This window comes from Crinia signifera, chromosome 8 (assembly GCF_055691185.1).
Source record: "Crinia signifera chromosome 8, ASM5569118v1, whole genome shotgun sequence".
Taxonomy (NCBI): Eukaryota; Metazoa; Chordata; class Amphibia; order Anura; family Myobatrachidae; genus Crinia; species Crinia signifera.
In genome coordinates this window covers 86018586-86035963 of record NC_139224.1, presented here as the reverse complement: position 1 = coordinate 86035963, position 17378 = coordinate 86018586, and positions in this window count along the sequence as shown.

Below are 17378 nucleotides of genomic sequence, written 5' to 3'. Positions count from 1 at the left end.
CAAAAGTAGTAAAATAGAAAACTGTTGGCTGACAGTACATAAACAAATCGGAATGGATTGTTTTGAATAAGTATTAATGATGGCCATTGTTGCCTTTGCCATCGATGTTGTTACATATCAGTGGTCATCCATTGTATTTGACTGACTGGCCTGTGGGCCAATCAGAATATGGGGGCGGGGCTTCACTGGTGTCGTGGGTGGAGCTTTGCTCTGTGTACCAGGGAATAGCAAAACAAAACTAGTCATTTTAACTAACATTGATGTAAAAACTATTGAACATCGACCATAACCCATCGATGGTTTAAAAACATCGATGGTCGATGGCCATCCCTAATGAGAATTGCATCAACCAATCAGATGGTCTAATTTACAAACTAATTTGCATAAGGAATTTATTTGCTCTCCATAACTTACTTAGGTCCTTCCTCACCATAGTCTGATTGAAAACCTACAAAACCAGCCAAAGATGGTTGATAACAAGAACATTCTTGACCAATTGGCTTCCTGGTTGAATACTATTGCATGATGGTCCCATCAAAAGTAGTAAAATAGAAAACTGTTGGCTGACAGTACATAAACAAATCGGAATGGATTGTTTTGAATGAGTATTAATGATTGCCATTGTTGCTTTTGCCATCGATGTTGTTACATATCAGTGGTCATCCATTGTATTTGACTGACTGGCCTGTGGGCCAATCAGAATATGGGGGCGGGGCTTCACTGGTGTCGTGGGTGGAGCTTTGCTCTGTGTACCAGGAAATAGCAAAACAAAACTAGTCGTTTTAACTAAACATTGATGTAAAAACTATTGAACATCGACCATAACCCATCGATGGTTTAAAAACATCGATGGTCGATGGCCATCCCTAATGAGAATTGCATCAACCAATCAGATGGTCTAATTTCCAAACTAATTTACATAAGGAATTTATTTGCTCTCCATAACTTACTTAGGTCCTTCCTCACCCTAGTCTGATTGAAAACCTACAAAACCAGCCAAATATGGTTGATAACAAGAACATTCTTGACCAATTGGCTTCCTGGTTGAAGACTATTGCATGATGGTCCCATCAAAAGTAGTAAAATAGAAAACTGTTGACTGACAGTACATAAACCAATCGGAATGGATTGTTTTGAATGAGTATTAATGATGGCCATTGTTGCCTTTGCCATCGATGTTGTATTTGACTGACTGGCCTGTGGGCCAATCAGAAAATGGGGGCGGGGCTTCACTGGTGTCGTGGGTGGAGCTTTGCTCTGTGTACCAGGAAATAGCAAAACGAAACTAGTCGTTTTAACTAAACATTGATGTAAAAACTATTGAACATCGACCATAACCCATCGATGGTTTATAAACATCGATGGACATCCCTAATGAGAATTGCATCAACCAATCAGATGGTCTAATTTCCAAACTAATTTGCATAAGGAATTTATTTGCTCTCCATAACTTACTTAGGTCCTTCCTCACCCTAGTCTGATTAAAAACCGACAAAACCAGCCAAAGATGGTTGATAACAAGAACATTCTTGACCAATTGGCTTCCTGGTTGAAGACTATTGCATGATGGTCCCATCAAAAGTAGTAAAATAGAAAACTGTTGACTGACAGTACATAAACCAATCGGAATGGATTGTTTTGAATGAGTATTAATGATGGCCATTGTTGCCTTTGCCATCGATGTTGTTACATATCAGTGGTCATCCATTGTATTTGACTTACTGGCCTGTGGGCCAATTAGAATATGGGAGCAGGGCTTCACTGGTGTCATGGGTGGAGCTTTGCTCTGTGTACCAGGAAATAGCAAAACAAAACTAGTAGTTTGAGTTTGACATTGATGGTGTGAACTATCTGGTTCTCCCCCATCGATGTCAAAACTATTGAACATCGACCATTACACATCGATGGTTTATAAACATCGATGGCCGATGACCATCCCTAATGAGAATTGCATCAACCAATCAGATGGTCTATTTTCCAAACTAATTTGCATAAGGAATTTATTTGCTCTCCATAACTTACTTAGGTCCTTCCTCAACCCAGTGTAATTGAAAACCTACAAAACCAGCCAAAGATGGTTGATAAGAAGAACATTCTTGACCAATTGGCTTCCTGGTTGAAGACTATTGCATGATGGTCCCATCAAAAGTAGTAAAATAGAAAACTGTTGGCTGACAGTACATAAACAAATCGGAATGGATTGTTTTGAATGAGTATTAATGATGGCCATTGTTGCCTTTGCCATCGATGTTGTTACATATCAGTGGTCATCCATTGTATTTGACTGACTGGCCTGTGGGCCAATCAGAATATGGGGGCGGGGCTTCACTGGTGTCGTGGGTGGAGCTTTGCTCTGTGTACCAGGAAATAGCAAAACAAAACTAGTCGTTTTAACTAAACATTGATGCAAAAACTATTGAACATCGACCATAACCCATCGATGGTTTATAAACATCGATGGCCGATGGCCATCCCTAATGAGAATTGCATCAACCAATCAGATGGTCTAATTTCCAAACTAATTTGCATAATGAATTTATTTGCTCTCCATAACTTATTTAGGTCCTTCCGCACCCTAGTCTGATTGAAAACCTACAAAACCAGCCAAAGATGGTTGATAACAAGAACATTCTTGACCAATTGGCTTCCTGGTTAAAGACTATTGCATGATGGTCCCATCAAAAGTAGTAAAATAGAAAACTGTTGGCTGACAGTACATAAACAAATCGGAATGGATTGTTTTGAATGAGTATTAATGATGGCCATTGTTGCCTTTGCCATCGATGTTGTATTTGACTGACTGGCCTGTGGGCCAATCATAATATGGGGGCGGGGCTTCACTGGTGTCGTGGGTGGAGCTTTGCTCTGTGTACCAGGAAATAGCAAAACGAAACTAGTCGTTTTAACTAAACATTGATGTAAAAACTATTGAACATCGACCATAACCCATCGATGGTTTATAAACATCGATTGCCATCCCTAATGAGAATTGCATCAACCAATCAGATGGTCTAATTTCCAAACTAATTTGCATAAGGAATTTATTTGCTCTCCATAACTTACTTAGGTCCTTCCTCACCCTAGTCTGATTAAAAACCTACAAAACCAGCCAAAGATGGTTGATAACAAGAACATTCTTGACCATTTGGCTTCCTGGTTGAAGACTATTGCATGATGGTCCCATCAAAAGTAGTAAAATAGAAAACTGTTGACTGACAGTACATAAACCAATCGGAATGGATTGTTTTATATGAGTATTAATGATGGCCATTGTTGCCTTTGCCATCGATGTTTTTACATATCAGTGGTCATCCATTGTATTTGACTGACTGGCCTGTGGGCCAATCAGAATATGGGGGCGGGGCTTCACTGGTGTCGTGGGTGGAGCTTTGCTCTGTGTACCAGGAAATAGCAAAACAAAACTAGTCGTTTTAACTAAACATTGATGTAAAAACTATTGAACATCGACCATAACCCATCGATGGTTTATAAACATCGATGGTCGATGGCCATCCCTAATGAGAATTGCATCAACCAATCAGATGGTCTAATTTCCAAACTAATTTGCATAAGGAATTTATTTGCTCTCCATAACTTACTTAGGTCCTTCCTCACCCTAGTCTGATTGAAAACCTACAAAACAAGCCAAAGATGGTTGATAACAAGAACATTCTTGACCAAGTGGCTTCCTGGTTGAAGACTATTGCATGATGGTCCTATCAAAAGTAGTAAAATAGAAAACTGTTGACTGACAGTACATAAACCAATCGGAATGGATTGTTTTGAATGAGTATTAATGATGGCCATTGTTGCCTTTGCTATCGATGTTGTTACATATCAGTGGTCATCCATTGTATTTGACTGACTGGCCTGTGGGCCAATTAGAATATGGGGGCGGGGCTTCACTGGTGTCGTGGGTGGAGCTTTGCTCTGTGTACCAGGAAATAGCAAAACAAAACTAGTAGTTTGAGTTTGACATTGATGGTGTGAACTATCTGGTTCTCCCCCATCGATGTCAAAACTATTGAACATCGACCATTACACATCGATGGTTTATAAACATCGATGGCCGATGACCATCCCTAATGAGAATTGCATCAACCAATCAGATGGTCTATTTTCCAAACTAATTTGCATAAGGAATTTATTTGCTCTCCATAACTTACTTAGGTCCTTCCTCAACCCAGTGTAATTGAAAACCTACAAAACCAGCCAAAGATGGTTGATAACAAGAACATTCTTGACCAATTGGCTTCCTGTTTGAAGACTATTGCATGATGGTCCCATCAAAAGTAGTAAAATAGAAAACTGTTGGCTGACAGTACATAAACAAATCGGAGTGGATTGTTTTGAATGAGTATTAATGATGGCCATTGTTGCCTTTGCCATCGATGTTGTATTTGACTGACTGGCCTGTGGGCCAATCAGAAAATGGGGGCGGGGCTTCACTGGTGTCGTGGGTGGAGCTTTGCTCTGTGTACCAGGAAATAGCAAAACGAAACTAGTCGTTTTAACTAAACATTGATGTAAAAACTATTGAACATCGACCATAACCCATCGATGGTTTAAAAACATCGATGGTCGATGCCCATCCCTAATGAGAATTGCATCAACCAATCAGATGGTCTAATTTCCAAACTAATTTGCATAAGGAATTTATTTGCTCTCCATAACTTACTTAGGTCCTTCCTCACCCTAGTCTGATTGAAAACCTACAAAACCAGCCAAATATGGTTGATAACAAGAACATTCTTGACCAATTGGCTTCCTGTTTGAAGACTATTGCATGATGGTCCCACCAAAAGTAGTAAAATAGAAAACTGTTGACTGACAGTACATAAACCAATCGGAATGGATTGTTTTGAATGAGTATTAATGATGGCCATTGTTGCCTTTGCCATCGATGTTGTATTTGACTGACTGGCCTGTGGGCCAATCAGAAAATGGGGGCGGGGCTTCACTGGTGTCGTGGGTGGAGCTTTGCTCTGTGTACCAGGAAATAGCAAAACGAAACTAGTCGTTTTAACTAAACATTGATGTAAAAACTATTGAACATCGACCATAACCCATCGATGGTTTATAAACATCGATGGACATCCCTAATGAGAATTGCATCAACCAATCAGATGGTCTAATTTCCAAACTAATTTGCATAAGGAATTTATTTGCTCTCCATAACTTACTTAGGTCCTTCCTCACCCTAGTCTGATTAAAAACCTACAAAACCAGCCAAAGATGGTTGATAACAAGAACATTCTTGACCAATTGGCTTCCTGTTTGAAGACTATTGCATGATGGTCCCATCAAAAGTAGTAAAATAGAAAACTGTTGACTGACAGTACATAAACCAATCGGAATGGATTGTTTTGAATGAGTATTAATGATGGCCATTGTTGCCTTTGCCATCGATGTTGTATTTGACTGACTGGCCTGTGGGCCAATCATAATATGGGGGCGGGGCTTCACTGGTGTCGTGGGTGGAGCTTTGCTCTGTGTACCAGGAAATAGCAAAACGAAACTAGTCGTTTTAACTAAACATTGATGTAAAAACTATTGAACATCGACCATAACCCATCGATGGTTTATAAACATCGATTGCCATCCCTAATGAGAATTGCATCAACCAATCAGATGGTCTAATTTCCAAACTAATTTGCATAAGGAATTTATTTGCTCTCCATAACTTACTTAGGTCCTTCCTCACCCTAGTCTGATTAAAAACCTACAAAACCAGCCAAAGATGGTTGATAACAAGAACATTCTTGACCATTTGGCTTCCTGGTTGAAGACTATTGCATGATGGTCCCATCAAAAGTAGTAAAATAGAAAACTGTTGACTGACAGTACATAAACCAATCGGAATGGATTGTTTTATATGAGTATTAATGATGGCCATTGTTGCCTTTGCCATCGATGTTTTTACATATCAGTGGTCATCCATTGTATTTGACTGACTGGCCTGTGGGCCAATCAGAATATGGGGGCGGGGCTTCACTGGTGTCGTGGGTGGAGCTTTGCTCTGTGTACCAGGAAATAGCAAAACAAAACTAGTCGTTTTAACTAAACATTGATGTAAAAACTATTGAACATCGACCATAACCCATCGATGGTTTATAAACATCGATGGTCGATGGCCATCCCTAATGAGAATTGCATCAACCAATCAGATGGTCTAATTTCCAAACTAATTTGCATAAGGAATTTATTTGCTCTCCATAACTTACTTAGGTCCTTCCTCACCCTAGTCTGATTGAAAACCTACAAAACAAGCCAAAGATGGTTGATAACAAGAACATTCTTGACCAAGTGGCTTCCTGGTTGAAGACTATTGCATGATGGTCCTATCAAAAGTAGTAAAATAGAAAACTGTTGACTGACAGTACATAAACCAATCGGAATGGATTGTTTTGAATGAGTATTAATGATGGCCATTGTTGCCTTTGCTATCGATGTTGTTACATATCAGTGGTCATCCATTGTATTTGACTGACTGGCCTGTGGGCCAATTAGAATATGGGGGCGGGGCTTCACTGGTGTCGTGGGTGGAGCTTTGCTCTGTGTACCAGGAAATAGCAAAACAAAACTAGTAGTTTGAGTTTGACATTGATGGTGTGAACTATCTGGTTCTCCCCCATCGATGTCAAAACTATTGAACATCGACCATTACACATCGATGGTTTATAAACATCGATGGCCGATGACCATCCCTAATGAGAATTGCATCAACCAATCAGATGGTCTATTTTCCAAACTAATTTGCATAAGGAATTTATTTGCTCTCCATAACTTACTTAGGTCCTTCCTCAACCCAGTGTAATTGAAAACCTACAAAACCAGCCAAAGATGGTTGATAACAAGAACATTCTTGACCAATTGGCTTCCTGTTTGAAGACTATTGCATGATGGTCCCATCAAAAGTAGTAAAATAGAAAACTGTTGGCTGACAGTACATAAACAAATCGGAGTGGATTGTTTTGAATGAGTATTAATGATGGCCATTGTTGCCTTTGCCATCGATGTTGTATTTGACTGACTGGCCTGTGGGCCAATCAGAAAATGGGGGCGGGGCTTCACTGGTGTCGTGGGTGGAGCTTTGCTCTGTGTACCAGGAAATAGCAAAACGAAACTAGTCGTTTTAACTAAACATTGATGTAAAAACTATTGAACATCGACCATAACCCATCGATGGTTTAAAAACATCGATGGTCGATGCCCATCCCTAATGAGAATTGCATCAACCAATCAGATGGTCTAATTTCCAAACTAATTTGCATAAGGAATTTATTTGCTCTCCATAACTTACTTAGGTCCTTCCTCACCCTAGTCTGATTGAAAACCTACAAAACCAGCCAAATATGGTTGATAACAAGAACATTCTTGACCAATTGGCTTCCTGTTTGAAGACTATTGCATGATGGTCCCACCAAAAGTAGTAAAATAGAAAACTGTTGACTGACAGTACATAAACCAATCGGAATGGATTGTTTTGAATGAGTATTAATGATGGCCATTGTTGCCTTTGCCATCGATGTTGTATTTGACTGACTGGCCTGTGGGCCAATCAGAAAATGGGGGCGGGGCTTCACTGGTGTCGTGGGTGGAGCTTTGCTCTGTGTACCAGGAAATAGCAAAACGAAACTAGTCGTTTTAACTAAACATTGATGTAAAAACTATTGAACATCGACCATAACCCATCGATGGTTTATAAACATCGATGGACATCCCTAATGAGAATTGCATCAACCAATCAGATGGTCTAATTTCCAAACTAATTTGCATAAGGAATTTATTTGCTCTCCATAACTTACTTAGGTCCTTCCTCACCCTAGTCTGATTAAAAACCTACAAAACCAGCCAAAGATGGTTGATAACAAGAACATTCTTGACCAATTGGCTTCCTGTTTGAAGACTATTGCATGATGGTCCCATCAAAAGTAGTAAAATAGAAAACTGTTGACTGACAGTACATAAACCAATCGGAATGGATTGTTTTGAATGAGTATTAATGATGGCCATTGTTGCCTTTGCCATCGATGTTGTTACATATCAGTGGTCATCCATTGTATTTGACTTACTGGCCTGTGGGCCAATTAGAATATGGGGGCGGGGCTTCACTGGTGTCATGGGTGGAGCTTTGCTCTGTGTACCAGGAAACAGCAAAACAAAACTAGTAGTTTGAGTTTGACATTGATGGTGTGAACTATCTGGTTCTCCCCCATCGATGTCAAAACTATTGAACATCGACCATTACACATCGATGGTTTATAAACATCGATGGCCGATGACCATCCCTAATGAGAATTGCATCAACCAATCAGATGGTCTATTTTCCAAACTAATTTGCATAAGGAATTTATTTGCTCTCCATAACTTACTTAGTTCCTTCCTCAACCCAGTGTAATTGAAAACCTACAAAACCAGCCAAAGATGGTTGATAAGAAGAACATTCTTGACCAATTGGCTTCCTGGTTGAAGACTATTGCATGATGGTCCCATCAAAAGTAGTAAAATAGAAAACTGTTGGCTGACAGTACATAAACAAATCGGAATGGATTGTTTTGAATGAGTATTAATGATGGCCATTGTTGCCTTTGCCATCGATGTTGTTACATATCAGTGGTCATCCATTGTATTTGACTGACTGGCCTGTGGGCCAATCATGATATGGGGGCGGGGCTTCACTGGTGTCGTGGGTGGAGCTTTGCTCTGTGTACCAGGAAATAGCAAAACAAAACTAGTCGTTTTAACTAAACATTGATGCAAAAACTATTGAACATCGACCATAACCCATCGATGGTTTATAAACATCGATGGCCGATGGCCATCCCTAATGAGAATTGCATCAACCAATCAGATGGTCTAATTTCCAAACTAATTTGCATAATGAATTTATTTGCTCTCCATAACTTACTTAGGTCCTTCCGCACCCTAGTCTGATTGAAAACCTACAAAACCAGCCAAAGATGGTTGATAACAAGAACATTCTTGACCAATTGGCTTCCTGGTTAAAGACTATTGCATGATGGTCCCATCAAAAGTAGTAAAATAGAAAACTGTTGGCTGACAGTACATAAACAAATTGGAATGGATTGTTTTGAATGAGTATTAATGATTGCCATTGTTGCCTTTGCCATCGATGTTGTTACATATCAGTGGTCATCCATTGTATTTGACTGACTGGCCTGTGGGCCAATCAGAATATGGGGGCGGGGCTTCACTGGTGTCGTGGGTGGAGCTTTGCTCTGTGTACCAGGAAATAGCAAAACAAAACTAGTCGTTTTAACTAAACATTGATGTAAAAACTATTGAACATCGACCATAACCCATCGATGGTTTATAAACATCGATGGTCGATGGCCATCCCTAATGAGAATTGCATCAACCAATCAGATGGTCTAATTTCCAAACTAATTTGCATAAGGAATTTATTTGCTCTCCATAACTTACTTAGGTCCTTCCTCACCCTAGTCTGATTGAAAACCTACAAAACAAGCCAAAGATGGTTGATAACAAGAACATTCTTGACCAAGTGGCTTCCTGGTTGAAGACTATTGCATGATGGTCCCATCAAAAGTAGTAAAATAGAAAACTGTTGACTGACAGTACATAAACCAATCGGAATGGATTGTTTTGAATGAGTATTAATGATGGCCATTGTTGCCTTTGCCATCGATGTTGTTACATATCAGTGGTCATCCATGGTATTTGACTGACTGGCCTGTGGGCCAATTAGAATATGGGGGCGGGGCTTCACTGGTGTCGTGGGTGGAGCTTTGCTCTGTGTACCAGGAAATAGCAAAACAAAACTAGTAGTTTGAGTTTGACATTGATGGTGTGAACTATCTGGTTCTCCCCCATCGATGTCAAAACTATTGAACATCGACCATTACACATCGATGGTTTATAAACATCGATGGCCGATGACCATCCCTAATGAGAATTGCATCAACCAATCAGATGGTCTATTTTCCAAACTAATTTGCATAAGGAATTTATTTGCTCTCCATAACTTACTTAGGTCCTTCCTCAACCCAGTGTAATTGAAAACCTACAAAACCAGCCAAAGATGGTTGATAACAAGAACATTCTTGACCAATTGGCTTCCTGGTTGAAGACTATTGCATGATGGTCCCATCAAAAGTAGTAAAATAGAAAACTGTTGGCTGACAGTACATAAACAAATCGGAATGGATTGTTTTGAATGAGTATTAATGATGGCCATTGTTGCCTTTGCCATCGATGTTTTTACATATCAGTGGTCATCCATTGTATTTGACTGACTGGCCTGTGGGCCAATCAGAATATGGGGGCGGGGCTTCACTGGTGTCGTGGGTGGAGCTTTGCTCTGTGTACCAGGAAATAGCAAAACAAAACTAGTCGTTTTAACTAAACATTGATGCAAAAACTATTGAACATCGACCATAACCCATCGATGGTTTATAAACATCGATGGCCGATGGCCATCCCTAATGAGAATTGCATCAACCAATCAGATGGTCTAATTTCCAAACTAATTTGCATAATGAATTTATTTGCTCTCCATAACTTACTTAGGTCCTTCCGCACCCTAGTCTGATTGAAAACCTACAAAACCAGCCAAAGATGGTTGATAACAAAAACATTCTTGACCAATTGGCTTCCTGGTTGAAGACTATTGCATGATGGTCACATCAAAAGTAGTAAAATAGAAAACTGTTGGCTGACAGTACATAAACAAATCGGCATGGATTGTTTTGAATGAGTATTAATGATGGCCATTGTTGCCTTTGCCATCGATGTTGTTACATATCAGTGGTCATCCATTGTATTTGACTGACTGGCCTGTGGGCCAATCAGAATATGGGGGTGGGGCTTCACTGGTGTCGTGGGTGGAGCTTTGCTCTGTGTACCAGGAAATAGCAAAACAAAACTAGTCGTTTTAACTAAACATTGATGTAAAAACTATTGAACATCGACCATAACCCATCGATGGTTTAAAAACATCGATGGTCGATGGCCATCCCTAATGAGAATTGCATCAACCAATCAGATGGTCTAATTTCCAAACTAATTTGCATAAGGAATTTATTTGCTCTCCATAACTTACTTAGGTCCTTCCTCACCCTAGTCTGATTGAAAACCTACAAAACCAGTCAAATATGGTTGATAACAAGAACATTCTTGACCAATTGGCTTCCTGGTTGAAGACTATTGCATGATGGTCCCATCAAAAGTAGTAAAATAGAAAACTGTTGACTGACAGTACATAAACCAATCGGAATGGATTGTTTTGAATGAGTATTAATGATGGCCATTGTTGCCTTTGCCATCGATGTTGTATTTGACTGACTGGCCTGTGGGCCAATCAGAAAATGGGGGCGGGGCTTCACTGGTGTCGTGGGTGGAGCTTTGCTCTGTGTACCAGGAAATAGCAAAACGAAACTAGTCGTTTTAACTAAACATTGATGTAAAAACTATTGAACATCGACCATAACCCATCGATGGTTTATAAACATCGATGGACATCCCTAATGAGAATTGCATCAACCAATCAGATGGTCTAATTTCCAAACTAATTTGCATAAGGAATTTATTTGCTCTCCATAACTTACTTAGGTCCTTCCTCACCCTAGTCTGATTAAAAACCTACAAAACCAGCCAAAGATGGTTGATAACAAGAACATTCTTGACCAATTGGCTTCCTGGTTGAAGACTATTGCATGATGGTCCCATCAAAAGTAGTAAAATAGAAAACTGTTGACTGACAGTACATAAACCAATCAGAATGGATTGTTTTGAATGAGTATTAATGATGGCCATTGTTGCCTTTGCCATCGATGTTGTTACATATCAGTGGTCATCCATTGTATTTGACTTACTGGCCTGTGGGCCAATTAGAATATGGGGGCGGGGCTTCACTGGTGTCATGGGTGGAGCTTTGCTCTGTGTACCAGGAAATAGCAAAACAAAACTAGTAGTTTGAGTTTGACATTGATGGTGTGAACTATCTGGTTCTCCCCCATCGATGTCAAAACTATTGAACATCGACCATTACACATCGATGGTTTATAAACATCGATGGCCGATGACCATCCCTAATGAGAATTGCATCAACCAATCAGATGGTCTATTTTCCAAACTAATTTGCATAAGGAATTTATTTGCTCTCCATAACTTACTTAGTTCCTTCCTCAACCCAGTGTAATTGAAAACCTACAAATCCAGCCAAAGATGGTTGATAAGAAGAACATTCTTGACCAATTGGCTTCCTGGTTGAAGACTATTGCATGATGGTCCCATCAAAAGTAGTAAAATAGAAAACTGTTGGCTGACAGTACATAAACAAATCGGAATGGACTGTTTTGAATGAGTATTAATGATGGCCATTGTTGCCTTTGCCATCGATGTTGTTACATATCAGTGGTCATCCATTGTATTTGACTGACTGGCCTGTGGGCCAATCAGAATATGGGGGGGGGCTTCACTGGTGTCGTGGGTGGAGCTTTGCTCTGTGTACCAGGAAATAGCAAAACAAAACTAGTCGTTTTAACTAAACATTGATGCAAAAACTATTGAACATCGACCATAACCCATCGATGGTTTATAAACATCGATGGCCGATGGCCATCCCTAATGAGAATTGCATCAACCAATCAGATGGTCTAATTTCCAAACTAATTTGCATAATGAATTTATTTGCTCTCCATAACTTACTTAGGTCCTTCCGCACCCTAGTCTGATTGAAAACCTACAAAACCAGCCAAAGATGGTTGATAACAAGAACATTCTTGACCAATTGGCTTCCTGGTTAAAGACTATTGCATGATGGTCCCATCAAAAGTAGTAAAATAGAAAACTGTTGGCTGACAGTACATAAACAAATTGGAATGGATTGTTTTGAATGAGTATTAATGATTGCCATTGTTGCCTTTGCCATCGATGTTGTTACATATCAGTGGTCATCCATTGTATTTGACTGACTGGCCTGTGGGCCAATCAGAATATGGGGGCGGGGCTTCACTGGTGTCGTGGGTGGAGCTTTGCTCTGTGTACCAGGAAATAGCAAAACAAAACTAGTCGTTTTAACTAAACATTGATGTAAAAACTATTGAACATCGACCATAACCCATCGATGGTTTATAAACATCGATGGCTGATGGCCATCCCTAATGAGAATTGCATCAACCAATCAGATGGTCTAATTTCCAAACTAATTTGCATAAGGAATTTATTTGCTCTCCATAACTTACTTAGGTCCTTCCTCACCCTAGTCTGATTGAAAACCTACAAAACCAGCCAAAGATGGTTGATAACAAGAACATTTTTGACCAATTGGCTTCCTGGTTGAAGACTATTGCATGATGGTCCCATCAAAAGTAGTAAAATAGAAAACTGTTGGCTGACAGTACATAAACAAATCGGAATGGATTGTTTTGAATGAGTATTAATGATTGACATTGTTGCCTTTGCTATCGATGTTGTTACATATCAGTGATCATCCATTGTATTTGACTGACTGGCCTGTGGGCCAATCAGAATATGGGGGCGGGGCTTCACTGGTTTCGTGGGTGGAGCTTTGCTCTGTTTACCAGGAAATAGCAAAACAAAACTAGTCGTTTTAACTAAACATTGATGTAAAAACTATTGAACATCGACCATAACCCATCGATGGTTTATAAACATCGATGGCTGATGGCCATCCCTAATGAGAATTGCATCAACAAATCAGATGGTCTAATTTCCAAACTAATTTGCATAAGGAATTTATTTGCTCTCCATAACTTACTTAGGTCCTTCGTCACCCTAGTCTGATTGAAAACCTACAAAACCAGCCAAAGATGGTTGATAACAAGAACATTCTTGACCAATTGGCTTACTGGTTGAAGACTATTGCATGATGGTCCCATCAAAAGTAGTAAAATAGAAAACTGTTGACTGACAGTACATAAACCAATCGGAATGGATTGTTTTGAATGAGTATTAATGATGGCCATTGTTGCCTTTGCCATCGATGTTGTAGTTGACTGACTGGCCTGTGGGCCAATCAGAATATGGGGGCGGGGCTTCACTGGTGTCGTGGGTGGAGCTTTGCTCTGTGTACCAGGAAATAGCAAAACGAAACTAGTCGTTTTAACTAAACATTGATGTAAAAACTATTGAACATCGACCATAACCCATCGATGGTTTATAAACATCGATTGCCATCCCTAATGAGAATTGCATCAACCAATCAGATGGTCTAATTTCCAAACTAATTTGCATAAGGAATTTATTTGCTCTCCATAACTTACTTAGGTCCTTCCTCACCCTAGTCTGATTAAAAACCTACAAAACCAGCCAAAGATGGTTGATAACAAGAACAGTCTTGACCATTTGGCTTCCTGGTTGAAGACTATTGCATGATGGTCCCATCAAAAGTAGTAAAATAGAAAACTGTTGACTGACAGTACATAAACCAATCGGAATGGATTGTTTTGAATGAGTATTAATGATGGCCATTGTTGCCTTTGCCATCGATGTTGTTACATATCAGTGGTCATCCATTGTATTTGACTGACTGGCCTGTGGGCCAATCAGAATATGGGGGCGGAGTTTCACTGGTGTCGTGGGTGGAGCTTTGCTCTGTTTACCATGAAATAGCAAAACAAAACTAGTCGTTTTAACTAAACATTGATGTAAAAACTATTGAACATCGACCATAACCCATCGATGGTTTATAAACATCGATGGTCGATGGCCATCCCTAATGAGAATTGCATCAACCAATCAGATGGTCTAATTTCCAAACTAATTTGCATAAGGAATTTATTTGCTCTCCATAACTTACTTAGGTCCTTCCTCACCCTAGTCTGATTGAAAACCTACAAAACAAGCCAAAGATGGTTGATAACAAGAACATTCTTGACCAAGTGGCTTCCTGGTTGAAGACTATTGCATGATGGTCCCATCAAAAGTAGTAAAATAGAAAACTGTTGACTGACAGTACATAAACCAATCGGAATGGATTGTTTTGAATGAGTATTAATGATGGCCATTGTTGCCTTTGCCATCGATGTTGTTACATATCAGTGGTCATCCATTGTATTTGACTGACTGGCCTGTGGGCCAATTAGAATATGGGGGCGGGGCTTCACTGGTGTCGTGGGTGGAGCTTTGCTCTGTGTACCAGGAAATAGCAAAACAAAACTAGTAGTTTGAGTTTGACATTGATGGTGTGAACTATCTGGTTCTCCCCCATCGATGTCAAAACTATTGAACATCGACCATTACACATCGATGGTTTATAAACATCGATGGCCGATGACCATCCCTAATGAGAATTGCATCAACCAATCAGATGGTCTATTTTCCAAACTAATTTGCATAAGGAATTTATTTGCTCTCCATAACTTACTTAGGTCCTTCCTCAACCCAGTGTAATTGAAAACCTACAAAACCAGCCAAAGATGGTTGATAACAAGAACATTCTTGACCAATTGGCTTTTTGGTTGAAGACTATTGCATGATGGTCCCATCAAAAGTAGTAAAATAGAAAACTGTTGGCTGACAGTACATAAACAAATTGGAATGGATTGTTTTGAATGAGTATTAATGATTGCCATTGTTGCCTTTGCAATCGATGTTGTTACATATCAGTGATCATCCATTGTATTTGACTGACTGGCCTGTGGGCCAATCAGAATATGGGGGCGGGGCTTCACTGGTTTCGTGGGTGGAGCTTTGCTCTGTTTACCAGGAAATAGCAAAACAAAACTAGTCGTTTTAACTAAACATTGATGTAAAAACTATTGAACATCGACCATAATCCATCGATGGTTTATAAACATCGATGGCTGATGGCCATCCCTAATGAGAATTGCATCAACAAATCAGATGGTCTAATTTCCAAACTAATTTGCATAAGGAATTTATTTGCTCTCCATAACTTACTTAGGTCCTTCCTCACCCTAGTCTGATTGAAAACCTACAAAACCAGCCAAAGATGGTTGATAACAAGAACATTCTTGACCAATTGGCTTCCTGGTTGAAGACTATTGCATGATGGTCCCATCAAAAGTAGTAAAATAGAAAACTGTTGACTGACAGTACATAAACCAATCGGAATGGATTGTTTTGAATGAGTATTAATGATGGCCATTGTTGCCTTTGCCATCGATGTTGTATTTGACTGACTGGCCTGTGGGCCAATCAGAATATGGTGGCGGGGCTTCACTGGTGTCGTGGGTGGAGCTTTGCTCTGTGTACCAGGAAATAGCAAAACGAAACTAGTCGTTTTAACTAAACATTGATGTAAAAACTATTGAACATCGACCATAACCCATCGATGGTTTATAAACATCGATTGCCATCCCTAATGAGAATTGCATCAACCAATCAGATGGTCTAATTTCCAAACTAATTTGCATAAGGAATTTATTTGCTCTCCATAACTTACTTAGGTCCTTCCTCACCCTAGTCTGATTAAAAACCTACAAAACCAGCCAAAGATGGTTGATAACAAGAACATTCTTGACCATTTGGCTTCCTGGTTGAAGACTATTGCATGATAGTCCCATCAAAAGTAGTAAAATAGAAAACTGTTGACTGACAATACATAAACCAATCGGAATGGATTGTTTTGAATGAGTATTAATGATGGCCATTGTTGCCTTTGCCATCGATGTTGTTACATATCAGTGGTCATCCATTGTATTTGACTGACTGGCCTGTGGGCCAATCAGAATATGGGGGCGGAGTTTCACTGGTGTCGTGGGTGGAGCTTTGCTCTGTTTACCATGAAATAGCAAAACAAAACTAGTCGTTTTAACTAAACATTGATGTAAAAACTATTGAACATCGACCATAACCCATCGATGGTTTATAAACATCGATGGTCGATGGCCATCCCTAATGAGAATTGCATCAACCAATCAGATGGTCTAATTTCCAAACTAATTTGCATAAGGAATTTATTTGCTCTCCATAACTTACTTAGGTCCTTCCTCACCCTAGTCTGATTGAAAACCTACAAAACAAGCCAAAGATGGTTGATAACAAGAACATTCTTGACCAAGTGGCTTCCTGGTTGAAGACTATTGCATGATGGTCCCATCAAAAGTAGTAAAATAGAAAACTGTTGACTGACAGTACATAAACCAATCGGAATGGATTGTTTTGAATGAGTATTAATGATGGCCATTGTTGCCTTTGCCATCGATGTTGTTACATATCAGTGGTCATCCATTGTATTTGACTGACTGGCCTGTGGGCCAATTAGAATATGGGGGCGGGGCTTCACTGGTGTCGTGGGTGGAGCTTTGCTCTGTGTACCAGGAAATAGCAAAACAAAACTAGTAGTTTGAGTTTGACATTGATGGTGTGAACTATCTGGTTCTCCCCCATCGATGTCAAAACTATTG